Below are 20,508 nucleotides of genomic sequence, written 5' to 3'. Positions count from 1 at the left end.
ACACACACAAATCCATATACGTATATTACAAATATAAATACGTATCGCAAAGAATTTAGGACAAAACAAGCCTCCAGCATGCTATGTTTTCACTGTCTGGTTTGTGGAACAGAGTTCTATGTGAATCTCCCCCCTGACTCCCATCTAAACTAATGAGCTCTGAAACAGCAATTACTTCTGCATGTTTTCTTTCCAGGTCTCTTCTCCAAGTCTCAACTTGAAGGACTTGCACAGCAAATGTAACAGCAAGAGCTGTTAAAAATAAAAAATTATTTATAAACCTACACTTAAAATATTTTACAAAATGATTTCACATTCATAAACACATCTGTTTAACTTTCAACAACCTTAGAAGGTTAAAACAATGAGTCTCAAACTTTTGAGTCTCAGGACTACTCTGCAACTCTAAATTACTGAGGAACCCAAAGATCTTTCGTTAGTGGGAGTTTGGGCTATAGATATGAAGGTATTAGAAATTTTAAAAGACTGGGGTGCCTGGGTGGCTCAGATGGTTAAGCCGCTGTCTTTGGCTCAGGTCATGGTCCCAGGGTCCTGGAATTGGGCCCTGCATCGGGCTTTCTGCTTAGCAGGGAGCCTGCTTCTCCCTCTCCCTCTGCTGCTCCCCCTGCTTATGCTCTCTCTCCTGTGTCAAATAAATAAATAAAGTCTTAGAAAAAAAAAAAAAGAAAGAAATTTAAAAAAACAAGAAAAATTTCTGACTCAGTTAAAATTAACATTAGTATATCTTTTTTAAGTTAACAAATACATTTTTTATGGAGAAGAAACTATTTTCCAAACAATACATTTCCAAAACACATTTCCAAAAATGTATTTTTTATGGAAAAAAAACCTATTTTCCAAAACAATTAGTGGGAAAAGGGCATTATTGAACATTTTTGCAACACTCTGTTTATATTGATAGGAAACTGCTATGTTTTCGTATCTGCTTTGGCATTCAATCTGCGGTGCTATTTTGTGTTGGCTGAAGTGTATTTTGATACAGTGATATAAAATACACACACACACACACACACACACACACACACACACAGTCTTCATCCCTGTTCCTGGCAGAGACCTTCTAAAACCCCTGAAATTTCCTGAGTGGTAGGGGTGAGAGAAGCATATTTTGTTATTCATATTATGCCCCTTTCAACCACAGAAAAGTTTATGGTAATGAGGTGACATGCAGAAATGGGGCTGGTTGCCAGAGAAATCAACCATGTGATTACAGAATCAGAACTTTCAGCCCCACTCCCCACCCTCCAGGGAGAGTGGAAAATCTGGGGGATCATCAAGTTAATCACAAACAGTAATTCAACCAATCGTGCCCACATTATAGAACCACAACACCCCTGAATGAAGTGGTTCAGAGAGCTTCTGGGATGATGAATGCATCTATTTGCTGGAAGGGTGGCACAGCCCAACCCCACAAAGACAGGGCCTCCTGCACTTGGGATCCTTCTTGACCTTGCCCTCTGCAACTCTTCACTTGGTGGTTCACTTGTATACTTTATAACATACTTTATAATAAACCAGTAAAGTGTTTCCCTAGGTTCGGTGAGTTATTATGAAAATATTACTGAACATGAGGAGAGGTTGTGGAAACCCCAGATTTATATAGCTGGTTGGCCAGAAGTACAGGTAAAAACTTGAGACTTGTAGCTGGTACCTGAAATGGGGGGCAATCTTGTGGGACTGAGCCCTTAACCTGGGAGGTCGGTGCTACCTCTGGGGAGTTAGTGCCAGAATGAATTAAACAGTAGGACCCCACAGAGAGAAGAATGCTTGGTATGAAAACCCACACATATCAGAAGCTTTGTGAATGGAGAAACGGTTTTCTTTTATCTGTATATATTTTTAAAGGTTTTATTTATTTATCTGACAGAGGGAAGGAACATAAGGAGGGGGACTGGGAGAGGGAGAAGCAGGCTTCCCTCGGAGCAGGGAAACTGATGTGGGGCTCCATCCCAGGATGCTGGTCTCAGGACCTAAACCAAAAGCAGATGCTCAACAACTGAGCCACCTAGGCACCCCTCCCTCTTTATATTAAGAAAATCTTGCCTCACACATGCAGAGATGGGAAAAGGAGTATTTTAACAGCTTTCTGAAATCACTGTGAAGATATTCTTCTTTAATATTACATCAGAACTTGACAAGTGGTAGTTTCTTAAAGGTTAGTTAGAATGTGGAAGTACAAACTAGATCAGTAAAATTGTCTGTTATATTAAAACCCAATGGTCTATTTCCCATGGTAAGTGGATCTTTTTACTCTTGATTTTATGACATCACATATTTTTGAATATTTTCGAAAATATTGGTTCACTGACTTACACAGACCTTCCAAATATGGATACACTGCATCACACAGTGTATCACATCATTAATATCACCTTATCAAACATTCTTTAAAGCTGCCAAAGCACAGGGTAGTGAATATAAGTTTCCCAAAATTCTAATTTTCAATTGAAAAGGCTTACATTTTACAGAGAGCAACAAATACTGTCAGCAAAAAATACTATCAACAAATACTTGAAATGACAGGCTCATTTCATTCATTTCCAAGAAAACATCAGGAAAAATACCCAACTCTGTGTAACCACAGTCTTTCTTTGGAGTAAAAATGGTATTCCATCAAAAAAGCAACTAACTGAGGAGGGCTTGGGCAGCTCACCCAGCTGAGAGTTTGACTCTTGGTTTCAGCTCAGATCATGATTTCAGAGTCATGAGATCAAACCCTGTGTGGGACTCTGCACTCAGCATGGAATCTGCTTTAGATTCTCTCTTCCTCTCCCTTCTGTTCACTCTCTAATAAATAAAATCTTTTTAAAAAAATATTTATTTATTTGACAGACAGAGATCACAAGCAGGCAGAGAGAGAGGGAGAAGCAGGCTCCCCGCTGAGCAGAGAGCCCCGATGTGGGGCTCGATCCCAGGACTGTGAGATCATGACCCGAGCCGAAGGCGGAGGCTCAACCCACTGAGCCACCCAGGTGCTCCCCACTAATAAATAAAATCTTAAAAAAAAAAAAAAAAAGCAGCTGCTTGAGCTTACAAAAGCAGTCAAATATACATGTACTTTTCCTTAAAACAAGTAGCATACCCAAGTATGCAGAAGTGTTCTGCATGCTTCTCATGTCATCACACATTAAAAAACCACATACCCATGATATGATGGGCACTGGGTGTTGTATGAAAGTGTTGATCACTATATGCACATCTGAAAATAATATTACACTGTATGTTAACTAACTGGACTTTATTTTTATTATTATTTTTTAAAGATTTTATTCATTTATTTGACAGAGAGACAGAGAATACAAGCAGGAGGAATGGTAGGGAGAGGGAGAAGCAAGCTCCCTGCTGAGCAGAGAGCCCAACATGGGTCTCAATCCCAGGACCCTGAGATCATGACCCCAGCTGAAGACAGATGCTTAATCGACTGAGCCACCCAGGTGCCCCACTAATTGGACTTTAAATAAAAAAATTAAAAATAAAATTTATGTCTTAAAAAAACACCATATACCCAAGGGTTTTGATTTAACAAAATTAATTATCCACTTCCCCAAAGACATCTTTAAGTAAAACTGGCACTTAGTTTTACTGGAAGTATGGAGCAGCACAAAATGACTATTATTACAATTTAGCCCAGTGCCAGCAGGTTTTCCCACAGCTGTCCTTGCCCCATCATTATAAATGTCAACACCGTGAAACAGACAAATACCATCTCTGAATTGTCATGGAAACAGTTTCGACTAAATGGACCCTGCTGAAAAAATTTTCTAGGGCCCCTCTATAAGTGTGCAAACCATACTTTGAGAACCCCTGGGTTAACAGAACAGATTTTTTTTTTTTTTTTAAAGAATAGACTATCACTATTTTTATAGGAAAAAAAAACCTTATGTGCTAAAGATGATCTATTTTAGTTAAGAAAGTGCTGGGAAGAGGGAGGAGCAATGGAGAAGCAAAAACATAGCTTTTGTATGTGACTGAAGTTTTATCAGCTTAATGCAGATTGCTTTAAGATCTTTCATATAAGTCCCATGGTGACCACAATGAAAATACCTATGGAAGATATGCAAAAGAATGAAAAAGAAATGAAAGCATATCACTTCATAAAAACAAGGGAACACAAAGGCAGGCAGTGAGAAAGTAAAGAAAAAGGCCTAAAAGCCACTCAGAAAAACAATGAACAAGATGGCAACAGTAAATCCTACCCTATCAATAATTACTTTAAATGTAAATGGATTAAATTCCCCAAAAGACATAAAGAAGCTGAATGTATTTTTTTTTAAATAATCAAGATCCCACTACATGCTGTCTACAAGAGACCCAATTTAGATTTAAGGTTACACACAGGCAGAAAGTGAAGGGATGGAAAAAGATATTCCATGTAAATAGCAACCAAAAGAGCAGAGGCAATGGGACTTACCTTGTATTAGACGAAACAAACTTTAAGTCAAAAACTGTCACAAGAGACAATGATAAAAGGGTCAATCCACCAAAAGGCTGTAACAATTATAAATATATATGTACTCAACATCAGAGCATCTAAATATATAAAGAAACCATTGACAGAAATGAAGGAAGACATAAAATAGCAATACCATGACTTCAATACCCCATTTTCAATAATCATATAGAACATCCAGACAGAAAATTTGGAATGAAAGAGGACTCAAACACCACAGACCAAATGGACCTAAAAGACAGATAAGATACAGAACGTTCCACCCTACAGCAGCAGAATAGAATACACATTCAGATCGCACATTTGGTCCCAAAACAGGTCTTAAATTTAAGAAGACAGAAATGCTACCAAGTATCTTTCCCAACCACAATGGAATAAACCCAGAAATCAAAAGCAAAAGGAAAACTGGAAAATTCAGAAATATGTGGAAATTAAACAGTATACTCATGAACAACCAATGAGTTGAAAAAGAAATCGAAATGGAAATTTTAAAAATATCTTGAGACAAATGAAAACACAAAATACCCAAATTTTATTGGATGCAGTAAAGCCAGTATCAAGGGGACATTTATAGCTATAAATGCTTACATTAAGAAAGTAGGAAGATTTCAAAGAACCTAACTTTATGTGAGCAACTAGAAATAACAAATTAAGCACAAAATTAAAAAGAAGGAATAACAATTAGAGAAGAAATAAATACAGAACAGAAAAACAATGGAAAAATCAATGAAAAGGTTGGTTTTTTTAAGATCAACAAAACTGACCAAACTTAAGCTGGACTAAAATAAAGAGACAACTCAAATAAAATAAAAAATAAATGGAGATATTACAACTGATGCCACAGAACTAAAAGTATCGTAAGACACTTATGAACAATAATATGCCAACAAATTAGATATATGCCAACAACTTAGAAGAAATAAATTCCTAGAAACATACAACCTACTAAGACTGAATCACCAAGAAACAGAGAAATTGAACATATCTATAATTTGTAAGGAGACTAATTCAGTAATCAAAAACCCTTCCAACAAAGAAAAGCCTAGGAACAGATGGCTTCACTGGTGAATTCTACCATTTAAAGAAAAATGAACAATAATCCTCAAACTCTTTCCAAAGAAATTAAAAATGAACACTTTCAAACTCATTTAATGAGGCTAACAATACCCTAATACCAAAGCCAGGCAAAGACACTATAAGAAAACTACAGAACAAACAAACAGAGGGTTGCCAGACGAGGGGGGGGTAGGAAGAGGGTGGTAGGGTTATGGACATTGGGGAAGGTATGTGCTACGAAGTGTGTAAACCTGGCAATTCACAGACCTGTACCCCTGGAGCTAATAATACATTATATGTTAATAAAAAATTAAAAAAAAAAAAGAACTATGGAACAATATCCCTGATAAACATATATATATAATGTTCATATTATATATATATAAATATAAATCTTCAACAAAGTATGAGCAAACAGAATTCAATAGTATATTAAAAGCATCACATACCATGACCAAGTGGACAGTCCCACATATGAAAATCAATTATAGTGATATATCATATCAACTTGACAAATGCAGAAAAAGCATTTCAGACAATTCAACACTCTTTTGTTATTTAAAACTCTCAACACACTAGGAACAAAAGGAAATTACTTCAACATAATAAAAGCCATATATGGAACTCACAGCTAACATTTTACTCCATCATGAAAAACTGAAAGCTTTTCCTCTAATACTAGGAATAAAGCAAGGACGCCCACTTTTAACCTCTCTATTTAACTAGAAGTCTAGCCAAGGCTACTAGGATGGGGAGAGGGGCAGTATCCAAATTGGAAAGGAAAAAGTTACATTATTTCTGTTTGCAGATGACTTTATCTTACATGTAGAAAACCCTGACAACTCCACAAAAAACTGATAGCTGAATTCAGAGTTACAGATACAAAATCAACATACAAAAATCAGCTGCATTTCTATATACTAACAATGAACTATACTAATCAAAAAGGAAATTAAGGGGACGCCTGGGTGGCTCAGTTGGTTAAGCGGCTGCCTTCAGCTTGGGTCATGGTCCCGGTGTCCTGGGATCAAGTCCCACATCAGGCTCCTTGCTCAGCAGGGAGCCTGCTTCTCCCTCTGCCTCTGCCTGCCATTCTGTCTGCCTGTGCTTGCTCTCTCTCCCTCTCTCTCTGACAAATAAATAAATAAAATCTTTAAAAAAAAAAAAAGGAAATTAAGCAAGCAAATCCACTTACAATAGCAACACAAAGAACAAAATACTTAAGAACTGATTTAACCAAGGAAGTGAAAGATCTATACACTTAAAACTGTAACACATTGCTTTAAGAAATTAGAGGGCACAAATAGATGGAAAAACATCCTGTGTTCCTGAAATGGAAGACTTAATACTGTTAAGATGTCACTTCCCAAAACAATCTACAGACTCAACACAACCCTTATCAAAATGTCAGTGGTGGGGCGCCTGGGTGGCTCAGTGGGTTAAAGCCTCTGCCTTAGGCTCAGGTCATGATCCCAGGGTCCTGGGATCGAGCCCCGCATCGGGCTCTCTGCTCAGAAAGCCTGCTTCCCCCTCCCTCTCTCTCTGCCTGCCTCTCTGCCTACTTGTGATCTCTGTCTGTCAAATAAATAAAATCTTTAAAAAAAAAATGTCAGTGGTATTTTTTAACACAAATAGAAAAAAAATCCTAAAATTCATAAGGCCTCACAAAGGACCTGAATAGTCAAAGAACTTTGAGAAAGAAGAACAAAGCCAGAGGCATTACACCTCTTGATTTCAAAAACATTATAAAGCTACAATAATGAAAACAGTATGGTACTAGCATAAAGTACTAGCATAAAGACAGACATACAGACCAAAAGAACAGAACCACAATGAGATATCAATCATCTCATACCTGTTAGGATGATGATTACCAAAAAAAAAAAAAAAAAGTTAACAAGAGTTAGCAAGACATGGAGAAACTGGAGCCCTCATGTACTGTTGGTGAGAATGTAAAATGGTGTGACCACTGTGGAAAACAGAATGAAGACTCCTCAAAAAAAAGTAACACTTACACCATTTAGGAATGCTACTTCTGGGTATTTATCAACAAACAAAAAACAAAAAAACAAAAAAACCTGAAATCAGGATCTTCAAGAGATATTTGTACTTCCATTTCATTGTAGCATTATTCACAATTGCCAAGATATAGAAACAACCAAATGTCCATGGACAGATACACATATAAACAAAATGTGGTACAGACACAATGGAATATTGTGCAGCCATAAAAAGAAGGAACTACTGCCTTATGTGACCACATGAATGAACCTTGAGGACATTATACTAAATAAAATAAGTTAGTCACAGAATGACAAATCCTGCAGGATTCCACTTATATGCAGTATCTAACAGTCAACCTCACAGAAGCAGAAAACAGAACAGTAACTGTAGGGGATGGAGGAAGATACAGAGAGCAACTGTTAACAGGTATAAAGTTTCAGCTACCCAAAATGACTAAGTTCTAGAGATCTGCTATACAACACTGTATGTATAGTTAACAGTATCGTACCACATATTTAAAAATTTGTTAAGAAGGTAGAGTTCATGTATCTTTTCTTAATACATCAAAAAAAAAAAAAAAAAGACAAAAGAATTCAAAGGAAAAAGGGAAAGTGCAAGAGTTAGGACAAAAGCTCAGGTCTGACATCAGCACCAGTACTGCCTCTAATATCCAGAGCTATAAAAAGATAGGTTTTGGGGAAGGGAAGTTGTGCTTATGTGTAAATTAATGCTCTCTACAACCAGGGCCTAGATGAAAGGTATCCATTGTGAAGATCTGGGCAAACTATTCTGCCTTTAACCAGATATAACATAATCCAATCTAATTTCACTCTCTCACAAACACTTATTGTATAGCCACTATGAGGAAATTGTTAATCAGAACAAAGACACTAGTTTTGTTGAAACTGTCTATCAAAAAGCCTAAAAATCAGAACTTGGGTTGCTTCTCAGTTCTTGCTTTTCCACCACTAAAAACAGCTGCCAATCCCAGACAAATGCTGTAAGAAGTTGTACAGACATTAATGCATTTATTTTCTGGGCAACTAAACTCACCGAAAGAAGTTTTGACACCTTTAAATAAAATATTAACTATATTTCATTTCAGAAACACTGAATGCGGTTACATCCTTCTTTTGGATCAAGAAAATTCAGTTTTCATTTAAGATTAAAAGGACACTGGGGCACGGAGGTGGCTCAGTCAGTTAAGTGTCTGCCTTCAGATCAGATCATGATCCCAGAGTCCTGGGATAGAGCCCCAAGTTGGCCTCCTTGCTTAGTGGGGAGTCTGCTTCTACCTCTGACTCTCTCCCCTCTCAGGCTCTTTCCATCTCTCTCTCTCTCAAATAAAAAATATATATATATATTATATATATACATTTTCTTGCTCTCATTCACTGTCTCTCAAATAAATAATATATATTTATATATATTTTATAATATATTATTTATATAAAATTAAATTAATAAATCGATAAATTAAATCACTAAATTATTAAATCATTAAGATTATTAAATTATTATTAAATAAATCAATAAATCATTAAATAATTTTGTTATAAATTATTTTAAAATAAATCAATAAATTATATTTATATATTTCATTTATTTGTTTTATATATTTTTATTTTTAATATATAAATATTTATATTTATATTTTATTATATAAATAATTTTGTTTAAATTTATTTGAGAGCGAGAGTGAATGAGAGCAAGCGAGCATGAGAGGGGGAAGGTCAGAGGGAGAAGGAGACCCCCTGTTGAGCAAGGAGCCGGATGTGGGACTTGATCCCCAAACTCCAGGATCATGACCTGAGCTGCTCAACCAACTGAGCCACCTGGGTGCCCCAAAATATAATAAATAAATAAATAAATAAAAAGACATTTATATATATATATATATTATATATAATATATATTTAATATATTTCAAACATTTTAATAAATTAATAAATTAAACAGTTTTAACTCAAGAAATACTGGGTTAGGAGCACCTGGGTGGTTCAGTTGTTAAGTGCCTGCCTTTGGCGCAGTCTTGATCCCCGGGTTCTGGGATCAAGCCCTACATCCCATCAGGCTCCCTGCTCAGCAGAGAGCCTGTTGCTCCCTCTACCTGCTCCCCCTACTTGTGCTCTCTCTCTCACTGTCAAATAAATAAATAAATAAATAAAATCTAAAAAAGAAAAAGAAGAAAGAAAAAACAAATACTAGATTAAGATAAATGCTTTGGTCCAATTTCTGAAATAGTCTTTTAATAAAAGAACAAAGGACAGGCACCTTTGTGGTTCAGTCATTAAGCATCTGCCTTTGACTCAGGTCATGATCCCAGAGTCCTGGGATGGAGCCCCATATAGCACTCTCTGCTTAGCAGGAAGCTTGCTTCTCCCTCTCCCACTCCCCCTGCTGCTTGTGTCCCCTCTCTCACTGTGACTTTGTCAAATTAAAACAAAAAACAAAGGAACACAGAAATGCTTAAAACATCTGGTTTGTTTTTTAAAAGCACACCTTTTAGGAACCTACGAGGCCAGATTACTGGGTTTCCTTCAATTATTGAGTGATGCTCAAAACTCTTTTTACTCACTTTAGTATTTCACTAAGAAGTCTTAAAATTTTTAAATGGCTAGGACTTTTCTTTTAACTGAAACTAATCCTTAACCACAACAAACCCCCAAAACACAAAACTTTAATAGACTCCATCCAGAAGATACAAATATATCCAGGACTTTATCAAGACTTTGGTACAACAGTATTTCATTAAAATGGATATATTTTAATCACCAACTTTTTCTTTTTGAAGATTTTATTTATTTGAGAGAGAGACAGTGAGAGAAAGCATGAGTGAGGAGAAGCGCAGAGGGAGAAGCACACTCCCCATGGAGCTGGGAGGCCGATGCAGGACTCAATCCCAGGACTCTGGGGTCTTGACCTGAGTTGAAGGCAGTTGCTTAACCAACTGAACCACCGAGGCGCCCTTAATCACCGACTTTAAAGAAAAAGTTGTGATTAACAGATTTAAACATGAACAATAAAGAAATTCTTGGGGCCTCTATGTGTCTCGATCAGTTAAGCAGCCGACTCTTGATTTTCAGCTCAGGTCACGATCTCAGGATCATGACATCAAGCCCTGCTTCAGGCTCTGTGCTCAGTGGGAAGTATGCTTGAGATTCTCCCTCTCCCTTTGCCCCCCACCATGCACTCCCTCACTCTCCAAAATAATAAAATAAATATTAATTAAAAACAGAAAGAAATAAATTAATGCTTCACACTATAAACTTCATGCAATGGACAAAAATTTTCCTGAATGCCCAGACTGTGACAATTTCATTTATTTCTGCCTCCTTGGTGACCAATACAGAACCTGGCATTACACACTAGGTGTGTAGCAAATACCCGTTAAAATAAACTTACCACAAATACAGGCTGAAAGAATTAATTTGCTTGATATAGTAACACATTTTTTTTCTATTATTTTAAATTAGCAGCCATTTTTATGAAAAAATTTGAAGTTAGAAATTCTTTTTACTCAGAGGGAAGAGGCCTTGTGATAAATTGCCTTAAAGCAGAGAAGAAAGTCAAGGGAAGTGGGCTTCAGCACAAGGAACGTGCAAGCCTATTCTTAAAGTCACTCAGAGTGGCTATTAAGGAGAATGTGTATTAGCAAAATTAACACATTTATTAAGATCAGCTCTTGTTAACCTCCACCTCTTTGCATAAAAATCCTAAAACAATATCAGTATCTATTTAAATGGAAGTACAAAATACCAGTATATCCTAAAGAAGAAGTTACTCAGAAGAAATTACACATCAACTCTGAGCTCTTAATCTCAATCTTCAGCTACAAAAGCCAATAGGCCATTCCAAATTCTTTTTGGTAAAAAGGACCTATTAAGAAAACCCTAGGCTACCTGAGAGTGATATAGGCAAATACAAAAAGGTTTTAAAAGAAAAAGTGTTTCCACGCTATGAAAAATGAAAGCTGGAACCAGAACGAGGAGAGTAGGCATTTCTATGCTCCAGAAACATTCTAAATACAATCATAAGAGGTGCTGACAGATGGCCACCTTCTGTAGCTCAAGAGGTTTTTTGTTTTGTTTTGTTTTTGTTTTTGTTTTTAAAAGATTTTATTTATTTATTTGACAGAGATCACAAGTAGGCAGAGAGGCAGGCAGAGAGAGAGGGGGAAGCAGGTTCCCCACCGAGCAGAGAGCCTGATGAGGGACTCGATCCCAGGACCCTGAGATGATGACCTGAGCCGAAGGCAGAGGCTTAACCCACTGAGCCACCCAGGCGCCACTCAAGAGACTTTAATACAATGAAAATAATTATAACAGGAACCACAGAGGCAGATGTTAAGCCACTATCTTCCCAATGTATTTGCTTTTAAGGGGAAAACAGAAAATCCACACACTGTGACTTGATTTGAAATGCTAACTAGTAGGTCAAGATGAAACAAGCACACACCACCCAATCTCCCACAGAATGCAACTAAAAACACTGGACAAGTTTATCTGAGGACCTGAAAAAGTAAATGGTGTAGCAGGCAGATAGAGAAAGGAAACCAGAACTCAAAGCACCACTACACTAGGGTCAAGTTCCCACTTTCTGTTCCTCCAAGATCTCCTAGCCTGCACTCCAAAGCTGACACTGAACACCCGATGCACCAAGAAAAGCTCCAGAGAAGCCTTCTATTTCTGGTCTAAGGAGCAGAAAGGGGACTTTTATAGATAAGGGAGAGTGAGTGAATTTCCTGTACTCTTGTTTCATCCCTTTCACGCTAGTTCGCGTCCCCAGGGAACACCAGGCTAGCAATGCGGGCAATGGCAACAGCACACAGGCAGGCTCCTAAAGCTCTACAGAGAAACTGTGGTCCCACTAGGAAGAGGAGAATCCCTAGTTCTGTGATCCTCTGTCCTCTCACTGCTTGGCTAGAGGCGGACATAGTCATGGAAAGTAAAGCCCCAACTTTTTAACCACACAACCAGAAGGTGGGCTCCCCCAGGCGCCAGAAGCCATTAGGGAGACTGCAGAACGGGAGGTTCATGAAAAGCTTACCAAGTTGTATGTGTGCTCCTGAGCTCATACGTGAGCTGGCATGCATGGACTTGACTGTGAGAGCATACCAAAGGATCTGAGAACTAAACTATGACCTTTTCAGACAGGATGCTTGCAGACTTATCATACAAGTAAAATCCAAAAAATGAATGGACTCTTCAACCACAGCTTACAGAATGCTAGTTGGAACTTGTAGCCTGCACCTAACCAGGCAAATTTCCTGCTAAAGCAAAAATTCACCATTTTCTACAGGACTTAAACATGACCCAGAATCACTTAAGTCAAACTGTCCATAATACAATCCAAAATTAACAGCCTTTCAAAACCCCAGAAAATCCCATGATCTCACAAAGGAAAAAGATAAGCATGATACAGATGCTGGAATTATAGAACATAGTTGTTGTTGCTGTTGTTTTTTAAGAAGCTACTTAATTTCAGCTCAGATCATAATCTCAGGGAAGTGGGACTGACCTTGCACTGGGTACGGCGCTGAGCGTGGAGCCTGCCTGAGAGTCTCTCTCTCCCTCCGCCTCTCCCCTTCCCCCAACTGCATGTTCACACACATTAAAACCAAACAATAATAATAACAACAATAATAACCCAAACTTAAAATTCACTGGAAAGACTCAAAGCATGATGAAACCACAGAGGAAAGAATCAGTGAATCCAGAGATAATATGAATAGAAATTTTCCAAGCTAAACAACAGGGAAAAAAATCAGAAAAAGTACAGAACCTCAAGGACCTGCAGGACAATGACAAGATACAACATTTGCGTCATTAAAGTCCCAGAAAAAAAGGAAAAAAGTACAGTGCTCCCAAGAATGTGAAGAACAATGGCTGAATATTCACCCCCAAAAGAGAAAAAACCAAACTTCTAAAATCAAGAAGCTTAGTAAGCCTCAAATAGGAAGAAACTCAAAGAAATCCATACCTGAACACTATAACCAAATTGCTGAACATTAAAGACAGGGAAAATACCTCAAAAGCAGCTATAAAAAAGATGTTAAATACAGAGTAATAATGATTCCAAGATTGCAGATTTCTACCAGAAACCAGAGGCCAGAGGCAGTGAAACACCACTTTCAAAGTGGTAAAAGAAAAGAACTACCAACCTAGAATTCTCTATCAAGCAAAAATTCAAAATAAGGAGAAGTCTCAGATGGAAAATAACTGAGAAAATTATCTGATAGCAGTCTTGCTCTAAAAAAAGTGCTAAACGAATTCTTGAGACACTGGTAAAATGGTACCAGAAATAATAACCAAACTTCAGGAACGAAGGAACAATAACAGCTACAGCAAATATCTGGTTTAAATGTAATCAAACAATTCTTCTTCTAAGTTCTTTAAATTGTGGGGGTTTTCAAGGAAAATAGATGACAAACTATAACATGTGAGCGGGAAGGAAAAGGGACCTAGGTGGCATACTCTACATCCCACTTAACATGATAAAATGCTAATTTTAAGTAGACTGTGTAGGCATGTATATTGTAATCCCTAGAGAAACCACTAAAAAACCTATAGAGAGAGATAAAAATCAAGAAACCATAGGGGCCTAGGTGGCTCAGTCAGTTGGTTATCTGCTTTTGGCTCGGGTCACGATCTCAGGGTCCTGGGATCAAGCCCCATGTCAGGCTCCCTGCTCAGCAGAGACTCTGCTTCTTCCCCACAGCTTCCGTGTGCTCTCTCTCCTCTCAAATAAGTAATCTTTTAAAAAAATTCATAAATTGTTAGAAAAAGGAAAAAAAATCAAACAATCCAAAATAAAGAAGAGAATAGAAAAACCAAAGGATGGGAAACAAAGGGAATAAAGAAAAAAAATAAATGGGAGACCTAAATCCAAATACATTAATAATTATACTTAGTATCATTACATATGTTATATTAACAAGTAGGAGTAATTATATATTATAATGTAAGTAATCATGTTACAATTAACTACACTTAATACAACTACACTAAAATTTATGCTGAAATACATTTATTAACAAAAAAATCAGACTGTAAGAATGGATTAAAAAAAATTACCCAACTACATGCTATCAAAAGAAACTCATTTAAAAAAAAATAAGAGCAAGTCAAAAGTAAAGGGATAGAAAAAGATATACCATGTAAACACCAATCAGATTAAACTGAAGTAGCTATATAAATCAGACAGCAGATTATTTTTGAACTTAGAACAAATGAAGTTACCACCAAGAAGAACATTACATAGTGATAAAAGATTTGATTCACCAAGGAGATATAATGTACACACTTAAGAATAGAGCCTCAAAATACATGCAAACACACCTAAGAACAGAGCCTCAAAATACATGCAAAAATGGATAGAAGTGAAAATATAATTGGAAAAACCCACAATTATGGTTGGAGACTTCAACACTCTTCTCTCAGTAATGGATATAGAAAGCATACAAAGTATCAGCAAGGATACAGAAAAACTGAACATAATCATCAACCAACTCAATCTAATTGACATTTACAGAAAGCTATAGAACAGCAGAACATAATTCTTCTTACTGTATGTGAGATATTCACCAAGACAAACCATATCCTAGACCATTTAAAAATTTTAACAAATTTAAAATGACTGAAATAGTATTTTTTTAGAGTATGTTTTCTGACCATAATATAATTAAGACAATAACAGAAAGATAAGGCAAAAATTCCCCAAACACATAAAAATTAAACATTTCTAAATGATCATGGGCAAAAGAGTAAGATATAAGGGAAATGAGACATTTAATTTTTGCTCAAAGTATCAGAATTTGCAGGGTATAGCTAAAACAGTGATTAGAAGGAAATTTGTAGGGGCGCCTGGGTGGCTCAGTGGGTTAAGCCTCTGCTTTCGGCTTAGGTCATGGTCTCGGGGTCCTGGGATCGAGCCCCGCATCAGGCTCTCTGCTCGACGGGGAGCCTGCTTCCTCCCTCTCTCTCTGTCTGCCTCTCTGCCTACTCTGATCTCTGTCTGTCAAATAAATAAATAAAATCTTTAAAAAAAAAAAAAAGAAGGAAATTTGTACCATTACATGCTCATCTTTTTTTTTTTTTTTTTTTAAGATTTTATTTATTTATTTGATAGAGATCACAAGGAGGCAGAGATGCAGGCAGAAAGAGAGGGGGAAGCAGGGTCCCTGCTGAGCAAAGAGCCCAATTCCGGGCTTGATCCCAGGACTCCGGGATCATGACCTGAGCCGAAGGCAGAGGCTTAACCCACTGAGCCACCCAGACGCCCCTATATTACATGCTTCTCTTAAAGAATGATCTCAAATAAACCATCTAAGTTTCTACCTTAAGAAATGAGAAAAAGGGGGCACCTGGGTGGATGTTGGGATTGAGCTCGGTGTTGGACTCTGCTCAGCAGGGAGCCTGCTCCCCCCCCAAACCGCCTGCCTCTCTGCCTACTTGTGATCTCTGTCAAATAAATAAAATCTTAAAAAAAAAAACAAAAAAACGAGAAAAAGAGTAAAATAAATTCAAAGCATGCAGGAAGAGAGAAGTAACATAACAGAGAATCCATGAAACTGAAAACAGGAAAAAGGAGAAAAACTAATTAAATCAAAAGCTGGTTCTTTGAAAAAGACAGATTAAACCATTATACTGGCAAAGAAAAAAGATGATACAATTACCAACACCAGGAATGAAAAAGAGATTAGCACTACAAACTCAAGATTAAAAAGACAGTAAGGCCATGCTAGTTACATGCCCATAAATTCAACAATTCAATGAAATTAACAATTCCTTGAAAAGCACAAACTACTAACATTCACTCAAGAAGAAACAGATAACCTGAATAGTCCCATGCCTATAAAAGAACTTGAATTCATAGTTTGAAATGTTCTGAAAACACAACACAACAAAACAAATCCAGGCCCTTGCAAATTCTACCAAACATATAAAGAAGAAGTAATAACAATTCTACATGATCTCTTCCAGAAAATAGAAGAGGTGGGAAAACTTCCCAACTCATTTCTGGGGGGCCAACATCACACTGATATTAAAACCAGACAAAAGCAGTACCAAAAAAGCCACACAAGGCAGAGTACTAACCACTACACAACCACGGCCCAAAAAAACCACAGACCAAATTCATCATAAACATAAATGCAAAAATGCTCAACAAAATTTAGAAAATCAAATCTAGCAACATGTAAAAAGAATAATATACCACAACCAAATGGAGCTCACCCTTGAAATGCAAGCTTATTCAAACTTTTAAAAGTCAATCAATTATGATCCACCATATTAACAGACCAAAAAACAAAAAAACAAAAACAAAAAAACACAAGGAAAACCATAAGGTCATATCAAACACACAAAAAACATAACAAACTGCAACATCATTCATGATTCAAACAACTCTCAGGAAGCCATTAAGAGGAACAAACTTCATCAATCTGATTAAGGGCAATGACCAAAAAAACCACATAGCTAACCTCATACTTACAGTAAGTGAAAGACTGAATGCTTTCCCTTCAAGATCAAGAAGACAAGAATATTCATTCTCACCACTTACAAAAAGTCCTAGCTAGTGCAGTATGGCAAGGGGAAAAAAAAAGAAGATCGGAAATGAAGAAATAACACTATTCTAGCCACAAACAACATCAATGTCTACGTAGAAAATTTCAAGCATTCTACAGAAAAGCTGCTAAAATAACTAAGTTCATAAGGTCACAGAATAGAAAGTTAATATATAAAAATCAATCATATTTGTAAATACTGGCGATATAAAATTAGTAACAAAAATTTTTTAAAATATCACTCACAAGAGCACCAATAAGAAATATTTGGATATAAATTTAATAAAACATATGAAGCATCTGCATGCTGAAACCTACACAATGCTAAAGAAGTCAAAGACTTAAGAAAATAAAGACATACCACGTCCATGGATTTTAAGACCTGATACAGTTAAGATATAAATTCTTCCCAAACTGACCTATGGATTGAATGCAATTCAATAAAAATTCCAGCAGGATTTTCTTGTAGATATAAGTAAGATTACACTTAAAAAAAAAAAAAAAAAGAAAGAAAGAAAAGAAGAAGAAAAACCATAACAGACAAAACAATTTAGAAAAAGAACAAACTTGGAGGAGTCATCCTAACCGATTTAAAGATTTACTGTAAAGCTACAGGAATCAGAGACAGTGGGTATTAGTTAAGGAATAAACAAATATATCAATGGAACAGAACAGAATATGGTTCAGGTACAAACGGAACTCAATGGAGTAAGAGTAATCTTTTCAATTAGTGGTGTTGCAACAACTGGGTATCCATACTCCAAAAAAAAAAAAAAAAGAAAAAAAATACACACGCACACACAACACACACACACCCCAATACAAAAAAACTTGACCTAACCCTTACATCTTATACAATATTAACTCAAAACAGACCATACATCTAAAAACAAAGTACAAAACCATAATACTTTTAGAAGAACACAAAGGAGAAAATCTTCATGAACTTAAATTGGGCAAAAAGTTCTTAGGATTCCATTCCAAAGAAAAAAGAAAACAAAAAGAAAAGAAAAAAGCTGGTAAGTTAGACTTTTTCATTTAAAAAAGTCCTTTGTTTTGTGAAAGACACTTTTAAGAGAATGAAAAGCCAAGCTATAAACTAGGAGAAAACATTTACAAATCACATAACCAATAAAGATTTTATACCCAGAACGCAAAAAGAACTCTCAAAATTCAATAATAAAACAGACAATCCAATAAAGTATGGGCCTATGGAAGTCTGTTGCTGTGTTGGATGTATTGAAAATGTTAAGAAACTGTCAGACTGTTTTGTAGATTGGATGTACCATTTTACGTTTTCACCAGAAATCTATGCAAGTGTTAAAATTCATGCAAGTATACATCAAAAAAGGTCAAATCTACTGCATAAAAATTTGAAAAGTAAAACAACTAGTACTCCTTTAATGATTCCACTATTTCTATTTTTTATTGAAATAAACTATCACCAAAACAAAAAGCTTCCAAAAACAATAAACTGTATTACAGTGACAGAAACAGACTTCCATTTCCAGAAACAGGCCAGACTAAATGTTCAAAGAAATTCTTCTCAATACCAAATTCTCCCAAGATGTTTTTTGATACACTTAAAAAGTGTATCAGAGTTTGTGGTAAAGTAAGGGAAACAATAATAGTTCAGAATTCAGAATCTGGGTTTTGTTTGTTTTTACAGAGGGAATGCATGTTAATATTCTTAGCAATATGAGGGACAACATCACATAATCAAACATTCAAATTTCTGCAGTTAGTTCACACCAGTTCAGGTCAAGTTTTTTCATTTAAAAAATAACGTGTAAGGGGCGCCTAGGTGGCTCAGTGGGTTAAAGCCTCTGCCTTCGGCTCAAGTTGTGATCCCAGGGTCCTAGAATCGTGCCCCACGTCAGGCTCTCTGCAGAGAGCCTGCCTGCTTCCTCCTCTCTCTCCCTGACTGCCTCTCTGACTACTTGTGATCTCTGTCTATGAAATAAATAAATAAAATATTTTTTAAAAAGTAACATGTGATCATCAAAGCTTTCTGGATTTCTAAATTGCAGATAAGGAAATCGTGGACCTGCAAGGAGCCAGTGCAAATCAAGATGGGCAAAGTGCCAGACAGGCAGCGCAGTCACCTGGGAAAACCAGCAATGCCAAGAGACTTGAAGTGTGCACTTTCAAGGGCAATTGCTCAGGGCCCAAACAGGGTAGAAGATTAGACCAAAATCATGCCAAAGGCCCTAAGAGTTTGCCTGAAAAACCCAAAGACCAAATGTATTTTAAGTGGTACCAGGAAGGTAGTGAAGTTGGCCCCAGATGCAAGGCAAAAGCAAATGCCAATATACTCATAACCCAATTTATTTACTTTTATTTTTTTTTTCCTGGAATAACCCAATTTAAACAGCGTTCTCAAAAAATTCCCACAGAGGGGCACCTGGGTGGCTCAGTGGGTTAAAGCCTCTGCCTTCAGCTCAGGTCATGATCCCAGGGTCCTGGGATCGAGCCCCACATCGGGCTCTCTGCTCAGCGGGGAGCCTGCTTCCTCCTCTCTCTCTCTGCCTACTTGTGATCTCTGTCAAATAAATAAGTAAAATCTTTAAAAAAAAAAAAATTCCCGGGCGCCTGGGTGGCTCAGTGGGTTAAACCATTGCCTTCGGCTCAGGTCATGATCTCGCGGTCCTGGGATCGAGCCCCACATCGGGCTCTCTGCTCAGCAGGGAGCCTGTTTCCTCCTCTCTCTCTCTCTGCCTGCCTCTCTGCCTACTTGTGATCTCTCTCTGTCAAATAAATAAATAAAAATAAAATCTTAAAAAAAAAAAATTCCCACAGAAAAAATCCAAAATCTATGTTCAGACAGCCAAAAACCACTAAAATCACAAGCGACCAAGAGTGTGAATCTAAAGAAACAAATAGTGAACCAGATTCAAAAAACCTACAGATATTAGAATCATCAGATGATGAATATATGTTTAAACTTAAAGAAATACAAAATTGGCTGAGAAGTGGGATGAAGGGATAAAGGAACAAGAAACTAAAAACTAACCAGGCAAATCTGAATTAAATATCTAGAAATACAAAGTTCAGTAACGTTTAGATAGAAAAAATTGTAAACTGATTCAACAGCAGATTAGACCCATCTTAAGAGACAATAAATGAACTAAAACACAGATCTGAAGAAATGATCATCGATGTAAAAAAGCTACATACAATATAGTTTTAGGCATATGACATTCTGGAAAAGGCAAAACTATGGAGACAGTAAGATTAATGGTTCTCAGGGATTAGCAGGTAGGAAGAGATGAAAAGGCAAAGTATGGACAGTTTTTAGGGCAGTAAAAATACTCTTAACACCATAACGACAGACCCATGCCATGGTGTATTTGTTGAAAGCCATTGAACGCACAGCACCAAGAGTGAAACCTGATGTAAACTGTGGACT

General features: G+C 36.8%; 1 protein-coding gene across 4 annotated transcripts in view; it reads right to left on the bottom strand.

The window, feature by feature from the left end:
• AKAP10 (A-kinase anchoring protein 10) overlaps nucleotides 1–20,508 on the bottom strand; it is an 80,530-nt gene that overhangs the window by 37,877 nt on the left and 22,145 nt on the right. The gene's annotated exons all lie outside the window — the stretch shown is intronic.

The sequence above is a fragment of the Mustela nivalis genome (genome assembly GCF_964662115.1).
Source record: "Mustela nivalis genome assembly, chromosome: 17".
In the NCBI taxonomy this organism is placed as follows: Eukaryota; Metazoa; Chordata; class Mammalia; order Carnivora; family Mustelidae; genus Mustela; species Mustela nivalis.
Note: the sequence above shows the minus strand (reverse complement) of the source record. Positions and strands in the feature narration are given on the sequence as shown.